The sequence below is a fragment of the Anser brachyrhynchus genome (genome assembly GCF_964034855.1).
Source record: "Anser brachyrhynchus genome assembly, chromosome: W".
Lineage (NCBI taxonomy): Eukaryota > Metazoa > Chordata > Aves > Anseriformes > Anatidae > Anser > Anser brachyrhynchus.
In genome coordinates, this window is record NC_137704.1 from 12,173,963 (window position 1) to 12,187,593 (window position 13,631).

Here is a 13,631-nt window from a genome sequence, read left to right on the forward strand (position 1 = left end):
CTCGGCAAGAGAACCAAAAATAACCAAAAAAGGAAAAGAAAAAAAAGTAATAAGGGTAGTGTTATAAATTAGTTTTGGTAGAAATCATTCCCGACATGTCGTGGGTAAGGTAGATTGAATTTCAATTTATTTGAGCAATTCAGCAAGCAGCGATAAGTAAAACAGCTCTGGGCGGCTGGGGAGTCTCCTGCTCCGCCAACGGCGCACACCTAAGACCGCCAGAGTCTTGGTTTATAGCCTAGTAGTTCCGGGTTTAGTAGTACCTCCTGGTGTCTTCTACGACTGCGCGGCCTGTTGCTAGGGGGTCTTCGTCAGTCCTCTGGTGGTCGTGGGGATGAAGATCGTCGTCTTCCTCTGCGTTGGGGTCGTGACTTTGCTGCGGTATCTGTGTTCCCATGCTGGTTTCTATTGCAATTGTTAACTTAACAGGAAGTTCCCATACTTGTTTTTTTCCTTCAACAGGATATTGGGGGGTATAAGCAGTCAACTGTTGAAACCCCCCTATCAGCAACATTTAATGAACAAGCAAGGCTTTACCCATTACAGGTAGGATCACACAGTCTAGTACCTAAGCTCTACTTGCTCAAGTCAGGGCTTTTAGCTCAGGCTGACCTTGCTTATATGTCAAAAAATGCTAGTGAAACTTGACATCAAAATAAACAGTAAAAACATATAGCTAGATGGTAGGTACATGTTCCTACAGTGATAAAACTTTTGAATTCTGAAATGATTTTAGTTGTAATAATAGGCACTTTTCAATAGATCGGGATCATTCATGGTTAAGATGAACTGAAAAACAATAAAAATCTTTAAATATACGACAGTTAGTTTTTCTTCCAGCCAGGCCATATATGTAAATGATATTATTACTATGGAAACACAGCACAAACAACATAGTTGGCAAATCTGCCTATTTTGGTATAAAATCATGAAAAAACTTAGCTTGCAGAAGGTATTTTCATTGCATTATTTTTAATTTACTGAATAATCTCTAGGATAAATCAAATCTATAGAAAGCACCAAAATCTTAAAGTTCTTAAAGTATTAAATTTCTTTATTATATTTTCATCTTAACTATTTCTGATCTTGCAAAGAAATTTGAAACATCTGTTCCTCAGCAATGTCACTTTAGCACATAGCCTACATTCATAATTTCAGACAAAAAGTCAAACTTAATACATATATAACAGAGATAGAAGCTTTACAGATTAAGTTCTGAAAACATGAACTGAAATAATCATTGTTCCTACTTCAGCAGACCTAGATTACTACTTTTTTTCTAACACTTTGCAGAGTACTCGATTTGTACTTCTTTTTTTTTCCATTTTTAAAATTTAAATAAATGCAATTTAAAACTTCAGACCATACACAGTGTATTAGAGCCAGAAATCATCAGCTTTGTATTTCCAGCTTTGTCAATGATTCAGATTTATCTTGTACAAATTTCTGATCATTCTTAAAACACTTTCTGCTTTCCTTAATGAGATACCGAATTTACATTTTTGTATAAACTATTAGAAGAAAAGGGTGGAAGAGATACTTAATGTACCTTTGCATTGAAAAAGACAAAATGTGTCACATACAAGGAAAACGGTACCTCAAAATCTTACTTACGAATTAAGTAGTAATTTCAAAATATTGTTTTCATGGTGAACGCTTCTTACTTTCCGAAACATCAGACTTTTATTTACTCACCTATGTTTTGTAACAGTGGTAGAAGACATAGCCCTTCGGGTGAGAGGCATATTCACAAATGATGTTAATGAAGGCATTTACATTTACTTGACTAACTCTTACTCCCTTCTCCACACTCCTACAAAGACAGAACTCGATGTTATGTGGTGGATCATGATGCGTCTTTTAAGTACCAGGCACAAAATAAAGTCAAGACCTGATTTGCTTACCGTGCTGAACTGAGGAAAAAAACACAACCTCCATGTATACACGTCATCTTTATACTGGAACACAGAGGAAGAAGATCTTTGCAAATGATGTTTTTCCATAAGAACTAGTTATTAATATGATTGGGGATGAAGGTCTAGCCCCCTACCCAACACTTTATTTGCAGTATTTGGAGGAAAAAAATGTTCAATCATGACTTGAACTCTGGGGAAGTCACTGGAAATCTGGACTTCCTTGGAATAAGGCTACATATTTTCACAGGTTCTATTAAGCAATTAAACATACAGATATAAAAAGCAGAGTTTTCCCTATGTTTGCAGATGTAATACAACACATTACTGATTAACGTAAAATATAGTTTTAAATGTACATAAAAAAATTAGGGTTTATAACTCCGTCATTAGCATGTTCTATGAACATTCTGGGCTGAATAAGTGTCCTTGTTTTGGCTGGGATAGAGTTAATTTTATTCATAATAGAATCACAGAATCACAGAATCATCTAGGTTGGAAGAGACATCCAAGATCACCCAGTCCAACCTCTTACCTAATACTAACAAGTCCTCCACTAAACCGTATCACTAAGCTCAACATCTAAACGTCTTTTAAAGACCTCCAGGGATGGTGACTCAACCACTTCCCTGGGCAGCCCATTCCAATGCCTAACAACCCTTTTGGTAAAGAAGTTCTTCCTAATATCCAACCTAAAACTCCCCTGGCGCAACTTTAGCCCATTCCCCCTTGTCCTGTCACCAGGCACATGGGAGAATAGACCAATCCCCACCTCGCTACAGCCTCCTTTAAGGTACCTGTAGAGAGCGATGAGGTCGCCCCCGAGCCTCTCCTCTTCTCCAGGCTAAACAACCCCAGCTCCCTCAGCCGATCCTCGTAAGACTTGTTCTCCAGGCCCCTCACCAGCTTCGTTGCCCTTCTCTGGACTCGCTCGAGCACCTCGATGTCCTTCCTGTAGTGAGGGGCCCAAAAGTGAACACAGTACTCGAGGTGCGGCCTCACCAGAGCCGAGTACAGGGAGACAATCACCTCCCTAGACCTGCTGGCCACACTGCTTCTGATACAAGCCAGGATGCTGTTGGCCTTCTTGGCCACCTGAGCACACTGCTGGCTCATATTCAGCCGACTATCAACCAGTCCTCCCAGGTCCTTCTCTGCCAGGCAGCTTTCCAGCCACTCATCTCCCAGCCTGTAGCTCTGCTTGGGGTTGTTGTGCCCCAGGTGCAGGACCCGGCACTTGGCCTTGTTGAACTTCATACAGTTGGCTTCAGCCCATCGGTCCAGCCTATCCAGATCCTCCTGCAGAGCCTTCCTACCCTCGAGCAGATCGACACGCTCACTTAGCTTGGTGTCATCTGCAAACTTACTGAGGGTGCACTGGACGCCCTCATCCAGATCATCGATAAAGATATTAAAGAGAACTGGCTCTAATACTGAGCCCTGGGGGACTCCACCAGTGACCGGCCTCCAACTGGATTTAACTCCATTCACCACGACTCCTTGGGCCTGGCTATCCAGCCAGTTTTTAACCCAACGAAGCGTATGCCAGTCCAAGCCATGAGCAGCCAGTTTCTTGAGGGGAATGCTGTAGGAAACGGTGTCAAAAGCCTTACTGAAATCAAGGTAGACCACATCCACAGCCTTCCCCTCATCCACTAAGCGCGTCACTTTGTCATAGAAGGAGATCAGGTGAGTCAAGCAGGACCTGCCTTTCATAAACCCTTGGTCAACTAGATGGATAACCTTGTCATCAAAGGAGATTAAGTTAGTTAGACAGGACTTTCCCCTCATGAACCCATGTTGGCTATGACCAATGACTGCTTTCAGGTGTTTTTCAATAACTCCCAGAATAATATTCTCCATAATTTTAGCAGGCACTGAAGTGAGACTGTCAGGCCTGTAATTACCAGGGTCTTCTTTCTTACTCTTGAAAAGGTAACGGTGCTGTGTTTTTATTTAGGATGAGAATAATGTTGATAACAGATGTTTTAGCTGTTGCAGAGCAGTGCTTACGCTAAGTCAAGGGCTCTTCTGCTTCTCGTGCTGCCCTGCTAGCAAGGAGGCTGGGGGTGCACAAGAATCTGGGAGGGGAGACAGCCAGGACAGCTGACCCAAAAGGACCAAAGGGATATTCCTTACCATAGGATGTCATGCTCAACAAGAAATGTAGGGGGAGTTGGCCGGGGGAGGGCTGCCATTCCTCAGGGACTGGCTGGGCATCAGTCGGCTGGTGGTGAGCAGTTACGTTTTGTATCACCTGTTTTCTTTCTTTTCTTTGTTTTTCTTTTCTTTCTTTCTTACTAAACCATCTTAACCCAGGAGTTGAGATAAGTGAGTAACGAATACTATGACCAGGTCTAGAGGGGCCCTGCCTCCAGACAGGTGGAGGAAAGGGACAACCAGGCTTATTGGACTGTGGGGATCCGACGGCCTGGCACATTAGACCCACAAGGGGGATCTTAACTGCTTGGGGGGATCCCAGCAGTTAACTGTATTGGAGGCTGAAGTGAGTCTAACTGGGAATGAGTGGCAAAATCACTGTATTGTGACTGGCCCAGATGCTCCATGCATCCTTGGCATAGACTGTCTCAGGAGAGGATATTTGAAGGACCCAAAAGGGTTCCGGTGGGCTTTCGGCATAGCTGCCTTGGAGACAGAGACAGTACGAACTGGAGTCAAAGACAGCCAAGTGGTACGCCACAACTGATATCGCTAATTTGCTTTTCTCAATCCCTTTGGCAGCAGAATGCAGGCCACGGTTTGCTTTTACCTGGAGGGGCATCCGGTACACTTGGAATTGACCGTCCCAGGGGTGGAAACACAGCCCTACCATTTGCCATGGACTGATCCAGACTGCACTGGAACAGGGGGGAGCCCCCGAACACCTGCAATACATTGATGACATCATTGTGTGGGGCAACACAGCAGAAGAAGTTTTTGAGAAAGGGAAGAGAATAATCTAAGTTCTTTTGAAAAACGGTTTGCCATAAAACACAGCAAGGTCAAAGGACCTGCGCAAGAGATCCGGTTCCTGGGAGTAAAATGGCAGGATGGACGTCACCACATCCCTATGGAGGTGATCAATAAGATAGCAACTATGTCCCTACCAAGTAAGAAGAAATAAACACAAGCTTTCCTAGGCCTTGTGGGATTCTGGAGAATGCTTGTTCTAGGCTATAGTCAGCTTGTGAGCACTCTATATTGAGTGACTCGAAGAGGAACTATTTCGAGCAGAGTCTTGAGCAACAATAAGTCTTTGAACAGATCAAGCAGGAAACAGCTCACGCGGTTGACCTTGGGCCTGTCCAGAGAGGACCAGCTGTGCAAAATGTGCTTTACACCACAGCTGGGGAGTGTGGCCCCACCTGGAGCCTCTGGCAGAAAACACAAGGAGAAATCTGAGGTCAACCTTTAGGGTCCTGGAGCCAGGGGTATCAAGGATCAGAAGCCCATTACACCCCGACTGAAAAAGAGATACTAGCAGCATATGAGGGGGTTTGATCCACTTCAGAAGTTGTTGGTACAGAAGCACAGCTCCTCTTGGCACCACGACTACCTCTGCTACATTGGATGTTCAAAGGGAGGATCCCCTCTTCATATCATGCAACTGACGCTACATGGAGTAAGTGGGTAGCGTTAATCACGCAGCGGGCTCAAATGGGGAAACCCAACGGCCCAGAAATTCTGGAAGAGATCATGGACTGGTCAGAAGGTAGAGGTTTTGGAGTATCACCTGAAGAGATGACTCAGGCCCAAGAGGCACCACCATATAATGAGTTATCAGAAGATAAAAAGCGTTATTATTACTCCTGGAGAGTCCAGCAGAGATGACTGGGGTCTGGAGCATCTCTCTTATGAGGAAAGGCTGAGAGAGCTGGGCCTATTTAGCTGGAGAAGAGAAGTCAAAGAGGGGATCTTATCAACGTATATAAATATCTTAAGGGAGTGTGTCAAGACAATGGGGCCGGACTCTTTACTAGTGCTCAGCGATAGGACGAAAAGCAACAGGCACAAACTGAAACACAGGATGATCCTTCCATCTGTATATGAGGAAAACCTTCTTTACTGGAAGGGTGAGAGAGCACTGGAACAGCTTGCCCAGAGAGGCTGTGGAGTCGTCTTCTCTGAAGATATTCAAAACCTGCCTCAGACAGGTCAGACAACAGGACTAATTTCCAAAACAACATCGCAGACACTGGGGTCAAAGAGCATGGCATTGAATGGGTTTATCACATCCCCTATCATTCACCAATCTCCAGGAAAATCAAAGAATACAATGGACTGTTAAAGACTACACTGAGAGCCATGGGTGCTGGGACATTCAAGCATTGGGCTACACATTTAGTAAAAGCCACCTGGTTAGTCAACACTGGGGGATCTACCAGTCGAGCTGGCCTTGCCCAATCAAAACTTTAACGCACTTTAAAAGAGGTTAAAGTCCCTGTAGTACACATAAAAAACATGCTGGGGAAGACAGCCTGGGTTATTCCTGCCTCAGGCAGAAGGCAAACCCATTCATGGGATTGCTTTTGTTCAACAATCTGGGTGCAACTGATGGGTAATGGGGAAGGATGGGACAGTCTGAAGTGTACCTGAAGGGGATTTGATTTGGGGTAAGAATAGCACATGATTTGAATTGTATGATGCCAACTATCATATGATGCTGTAGGTCACCACTGCTATGGCTGCTATATGTCATATCAATGGTATTACAGTAAAAGTCATGCAAACTAAGAATGAATCTTGTAAGGAACTGGACAAATACAGCAGTGATGGAACCAGAGCTGGGTTCAGCATGCAACAGTCCAACACCACACACCATCTCTCCTGTCCAGAAGGACCACTGTGACAGATGGAGCCCAAAGTCATGGACTAAATGAAATCAATGGATATTTTAGAGGGATGGCCCATAGACTAAGGGAATGATATCTGTTTGCGTATATCAGAAGGATGGGAAGGATGGTCGTGATTAATGTGGCTGTATTGGAAAGTGTAGGACCTGAGCATGCTGTAAATGGTATGGAATAAAGGGTGGATATTTTCCTGGTTTTGGCTGGGATCACAGAATTACAGAATGGTTAAGGTTGGAAGGGACCGCTGGAGTTCATCTAGTTCATCCCCCATGCTCAAGCAGGGATGTGTAGAGCAGGTTGTCAAGGAGCAGGTCCAGACAGCTATTGAAGATCTCCAAGGAAGGAGACTTCACTACCTCTCTGGGAAACCCATTCCAGTGCTCCATCACCCATGCAGTAAATAATTGCTTCCTGATAGAGCTTCTGGGGGAAGAGTGGCTGGAAAGCTGCCAGTTGGAAAGGGACCTGGGGGTACTGGTGGATAGTTATCTGAATATGAATCAGCAGTGTACTCAGGTGGCCAAGAAGGCCAACAGCATCCTGGCTTGTATCAGGAATAGTGTGGTGAGCAGGACTAGGGAAGTGATTTTCCCCCTGTACTCGGTCCTGGTGAGGCTACACCTCAAGTACTGCATTCAGCTCTGGGGCCCACAGTATAAGAAGGACACGGACCTATTAGAATGAGTCCAGAAGAGGGCCACGAGGATGATCAAAGGGCTGGAGTATCTCTCCTATGAAGACAGGATGAAGGAGTTGGGGTTGTTCAGCCTGGAGAAGAAAAGGCTCCAGGAAGGCCTTATAGTGGCTTTCCAATACCTAAAGGGGGCCTACAGCAAAGCTGGGAAGAGCCTCTTGATCAGTGTAGTGATAGAACTAGGGGTAATGGTTTTAAACTGAAAGAGGGTAGATTTAGATTAGACATTAGAAAGAAGTTCTCTACTCAGAGAGTGGTGAGGCACTGGAACAGGTTGCCCAGAGAAGTTATGGATGCCCCATCCCTGGAAGTGTTCAAGGCCAGGATGGATGGGACTTTGAGCAACCTGATCTAGTGGGAGGTGTCCCTGACCATGGCAGGGGGATTGGAAATATATGATCTTTAAAGGTCCTTTCCAACCCAAACTACTCTATAATTTTCTTCATGGTAGCTCATATGGTGCTATGTTTTGGATTTAGGATGAAAATAATGTTGATAATACACCAATGCTTTAGTTGTTGCAGAGCAGCCTCCTCTGCTTATCATGCTGTCCTGCTAGCAAGGAGACTGGGAGTGCACAAGAAGCCGGGAGGGGACACAGACAGGACAGCTGACCCAAATGGACCAAAGGGATATTCCTTACCATATGATGTCATGCTCAACAATAAAACTGGAGGGAATTTGCTGGGTTAAACCACAGCAATAAATTTTTAAAGAAATATGCCATAAGGACATAGTAACCAACAAAGTAAAACTGCCTATACAAAAAGCATGCAGACTGAGTATTCTCTTCCCAAAACTGGGAATAACTGGCAATTAAAAGCATTGGAAGAACCCAAAACATTACCACAAGACTGATTCCTCTGAGGTACATACAAAGGATAAGAGAGGAATATTTGGAGTATATTTCAGTCTAGCTATTTCATTTTTCCTTTCCTCAGCAATATTAACACCGTTCACAGATTGGTCACGTGGTCAAGAAGCAAAGACCCTTAACTGCACTTCAGCTTGATTTTTGCCCATTTTCATTTCTCTTGGGATATCTTTTGCTTGCAAATAGAGAAGGACTTGGGGGTGATGTGAAGGTTGGAGGCCGTCTTGGGAACAGCGATCACAAAATAAGAGTTTTCGATTCCTGGAAAAGTAAGGAGGGAGGGTTAGCAGAACTGCCATCCTGGACTTCCGGAGGGCAGACTTTGGCCTGTTCAGGAGACTGGTTGGCAGAGTCCCTTGGGAGGCAGTCCTGAAGGGCAAAGGAGTCCAGGAAGGCTGGGTACTCTTCAAGAAGGAAAGCCTAAAGTCACAGGAGCAGGCTGTTCCCACGTGCCAAAAGACGAGCCAGCACATAAGAAGATCAGCCTGGCTGAACACAGAGCTGTGGCTAGAGCTCAGGAAGAAAAAGAGGGTTTATGAGCTTTGGAAGAAGGGACGGGCCACTCAGGAGGGCTACAAAGATGTTGTGAGGCTGTGTAGGGAGAAGATTAGAAGGGCCGAAGCCCAACTGGAGCTCAATCTGGCTATTGCTAGACAATTGCTAGACAATTAAAAATGTTTTTATAAATACATAAACAAGAAAAGGAGGACTAAGGAGAATCTCCATCCTTTTTTGGATGTGGGGGGAGACAAAATGACAGGAGATGAGGAAGATGCTGAGGTACTTATTGCCTTCTTTGCCTCAGTCTTTAGCAGCAAGACCAGTCGTTCTCTGGGTACTCAGCCCCTGAGCTGGCAGATAGGGACAGGAAGCAGAATGAAGCCCTCAAAATCCAAGGGGAAATGGTTAGTGAGCTGCTACTCCACTTAGATGTGCACAAGTCTATGGGGCCAGACGGGATCCACCTAAGGGGACTGAGGGAGCTGGCGGAAGTGCTCACCAAGATGCTTTCCATCATTTATAAGCAGTTCTGGCTATCAGGGGAGGTCCCAGTCGACTGGCGGCTAGCAAATGTGACGCCCATCTACAAGAAGGGCTGGAAGGAGGATCCAGGAAACTACAGGCCTGTCAGTCTGACCTCGGTGCCAGGGAAGTTCATGGAGCAGATTATCTTGAGTGTCATCACGCGGCACTTACAGGAAAACCAGGCAATCAGGCCCAGTCAGCATGGGTTTATGAAAGGCAGGTCCTGCTTGACTCACCTGATCTCCTTCTATGACAAGGTGACGTGCTTAGTGGACAAAGGAAAGGCTTTGGATGTTGTCTACCTAGACTTCAGTAAGGCTTTTGACACCGTTTCCCACAGCATTCCCCTGAAGAAGCTGGCTGCTCAAGGCCTGGACTGGTGTATGCTTCACTGGATTAAAAACTGGCTGGGCCCAAGGAGTCGTGGTGAATGGAGCTAAATCCAGTTGGAAGCCAGTCACTAGCGGTGTCCTCCAGGGCTCAGTATTGGAGCTAGTTCTCTTCAATATTTTTATCAATGATCTAGATGAGGGGATCGAGTTCACCCTCAGTAAGTTTGCGGACAACACCAAGTTAGGCGCAAGTGTTGATCTGCCAGAGGGTAGGAGGGTTCTGCAGATGGATCTAGATAGGCTGGACCAATGGACCAAGGCCAACTGTATGAAGTTCAACATGGCTAAGTGCTGGGTCCTGCACTTGGGGCACAACAACCCTATGCAGCGCTACAAGCTGGGAGATGAGCGGCTGGAAAGTTGCCTGACAGAAAGAGACCTGGGGGTATTGGTTGATAGTCGGCTGAACAGGAGCCAGAAGTGCACTCAGGTGTCCAAGAAAGCCAACAGCATCCTGGCTTGTATCAGAAGCAGTGTGGCCAGAAGGACTAGGGAAGTGATTGTCCCCCTGTACTCGGCTCTGGTGAGGTCGCACCTCGAGTACTGTGTTCACTTTTGGGCCCCTCACTACAGGAAGGACATGGAGGTGCTCGAGCGTGTCCAAATAAGGGCAATGAAGCTGGTGAAGGGGCTAGAGAACAAGTCTTATGAGGATCGGCTGAGGGAGCTGGGGTTGTTTAGCCTAGAGAACAGGATTCTCAGGGGAGACCTTATCACGCTGTACAATTCCCTTAAAGGAGACTATAGTGAGTTGTGGATTGGGCTCTTCTCCCGAGTGCCAAGTGATAGGACGAGGGGAAATGGCCTCAAGTTGCACCAGAGGAGGTTGAGGTTGCCTATTAGGAGAAATTTCTTTGGTGAAAGAGTTGTGCGGCATTTGAATTGTCTGCCCAGGGAAGTGGTTGAGTCACCATCCCTGGAGGTCTTCAAGAAGCATGTAGATTTAGAACTTGGTAGCATAGTTTAGTGGTGGACTTCAGTACTAGGTTAAAGGTTGGACTAGATGATCTTAGAGGACTTTTCCAACCTGAATGATTCTATGATTCTATGACTGGTTATGAGAGCACCTTATCAAGTCTTCCTCAGGGTATTCTTCATGATACTGCTGAGCTGAACAGCTCACTGCTTCTTTTTTTTTCCAGATGAACTTTTTGCCATTTTTTCGAACTGATCTGACTTCCTGTACATCCAGATGAGGACGAAAGCAAAATCAAAGCAAGCAGTTGAAGCTCATTGACTGGAAAAGAGAAAAAGCAGCCTCTATTTCTGACATATTTGAGATGTAAATTTGCCCCAAGTATATCCTTTGGTGAAAACAGAAGTTTTACATATTCTCAGCTTCCTCTCCTGCCCTTTGCCAAAAAGACATGGAAAAAAAGAGCAGCCAGCCACTTTCTTCCACTGCCAGAGATGCAGAAGAAAAACAGGTATTCAAAGTGCTCCCTTTGTGTACTGTGACTACAAAGCCTCTTACCCTGGATCAACAGCAGGTATTCAAAATATGTCAAAACTAAACATTATAAAATGTGAATTAAAACATTTGAATATAATATAATTACCTATATATAATTAAGGTTACACTTCGGTTACACAATTTAAGAGTACGATGGCTACAAATTCAATTGTTCCCTAGCAATAAAAACGGTGTATAATTTTATATAACCTGCTAATGTGATGCCGATCTATAAGAAGGGTCGTAAGGAGGACCCGGGGAACTACAGGCCTGTCAGCCTGACCTCAGTGCCAGGAAAGGTGATGGAACAGGTCATCTTGAATGCAATCACGCAGCATGTGCAAGACAACCAGGGGATTAGGCCCAGCCAGGATGGGTTCATGAAAGGCATGGGTTCGTGACCGGGTGACCCGCCTGGTGGATAAGGGAAAGGCTGTTGACGTAGCCTACCTAGGCTTCAGCAAGGCCTTTGACACAGTCTCCCACAGTATTCTCCTGGAGAAGCTGGCAGCCCATGGCTTGAACAGGTATACTCTTTGCTGGGTAAAAAACTGGCTGGAAGGCCAGGCCCAGAGAGTGGTGGTGAATGGAGTGAAATCCAGCTGGAGACCGGTCACGAGCGGTGTTCCCCCGGGGTCAGTTTCGGGGCCCCTCCTCTTTAATATCTTTATTGATGATTTGGACGAAGGAATTGAGTGCACCCTCAGGAAGTTTGCAGATGACACCAAGTTGGGGGGAAGTGTTGATCAGCCAGAGGGTAGGAAGGCCCTGTGGAGGAAAATGGACAGGTTGGATCAAAGGGCAGAAGCCAGTGGGATGAGGTTCAACATGGCTTAGTGCCAGGTCCTGCACTTTGGTCACAACAACCCCGTATGACACTACAGGCTTGGGGCAGAGTGGCTGGAAAGCTGTGCAGAGGAAAAGGATCTGGGGGTGCTGGTCGATGCTCACCTGAACATGAGTGTGTTTGGGTGGCCAAGAAGGCCAATGGCATCCTGGCTAGTATCAGGAATAGTGTAGCCAGCAGGACCAGGGAGGTGATCGTCCCCCTGTACTCTGCTCTGGTGAGGCCTCACGTCAAGTACTGTGTTCACTTTTGGGCCCCTCACTACAAGGACATCGAGGCCCTGGAACGTGTCCAGAGAAGGGCTACGAAGCTGACGAGGAGTCTGGAACACAAGTCCTATGAGGAGAGGCTGAGGGAGCTGTCTGGAGAAGAGGAGGCTCAGGGGAGACCTTATTGCTCTCTATAACTCTACAACCATTCTATGATTCTATGACACAACTACCTGAAAGGAAGTTGTGGGGAGCTGGGGGTCGGCCTCTTCTCGCAGATAATGAGCGATAGGACAAGAGGGAATGGCCTCAAGTTGTGCCAGGGGAGGTTTAGGTTGGAAATTAGGAGACATTTCTTCTCAGAAAGAGTAGTCAGGCATTGGAAGGGGTTTCCCAGGAGGTGGTGGAGTCACTGTCTCTGGGTGTATTTAAGGAAAGGTTGGATGTGGTGCACAGGGACATGGTTTATTGGGTGATACTGGTGGTAGCAGGGTGGTTGAACCAGATGATCTTGGAGGTCTTTTCCAACCTTAATGATTCTATGATTCTATGAAAATTTAATGATGCTATATATGTGTGGAGAAATATTCAGACTTGTTAGTGTCATTGATAAGTACTAGCCTTGGGCAAAGGGGAACTGAGCAGCTTGTTCTTGCTTATCTCTTATACAAACTTTGTGGATGGAGGTCCACAGACTTGGTATAAGAGGTTGCTGAAGGAGAGAGTCTTGAGGGATGGCAAGATGGCCAGGGTGCCCCAGTGAAACCTTTTGCTTCATTATTTTTAAAATGAATATTAAAGTTCACAGCCCTAAATATGTTAATGAGTTTAATGAAGTACATGGTAAACATATATGACTATAGTATTCAACTCTTCACCCAAATCATGCTAAATGTCGCCCCAGGGAGGGAACAGATAATGTTAGGATATAAAAGAGTGCTAGGAGTTAGTAAAAAAAAAAAAAAAAAAAAAAAAAAAAAAGAAAGAAGAAGAAAGAAGAAGAAAGAAGAAATTAGTGTTAGGGAAAAAAATTTTTGTGAGGAAAAAAGAAGAGATGGGGGGGGGGGAAGAAGAAATTGGAAACCTAGAAGAGGCAGTTGACGAGTTGTGCTCCTTCTCCTCCACCAAGACAGGGACATCTTCTTGATAAGCTCTGTGCCTTCACCCTTTGGTGAGGAATAGCCAGAATAGCATTTTGCTAGCACTATTATCATATATTAGCACTACTGCAGTAAGAGTATTTATCTACGGCAATTCCAAATCTGTTATATCTGTCGCCTTATTAAATATGTTCAACTTTGTTAAACTGTCTCAGTCAAAGTCCTTAACAGGGATCTGAAACAGGCAGACATCGAACTCTGATAAGACCT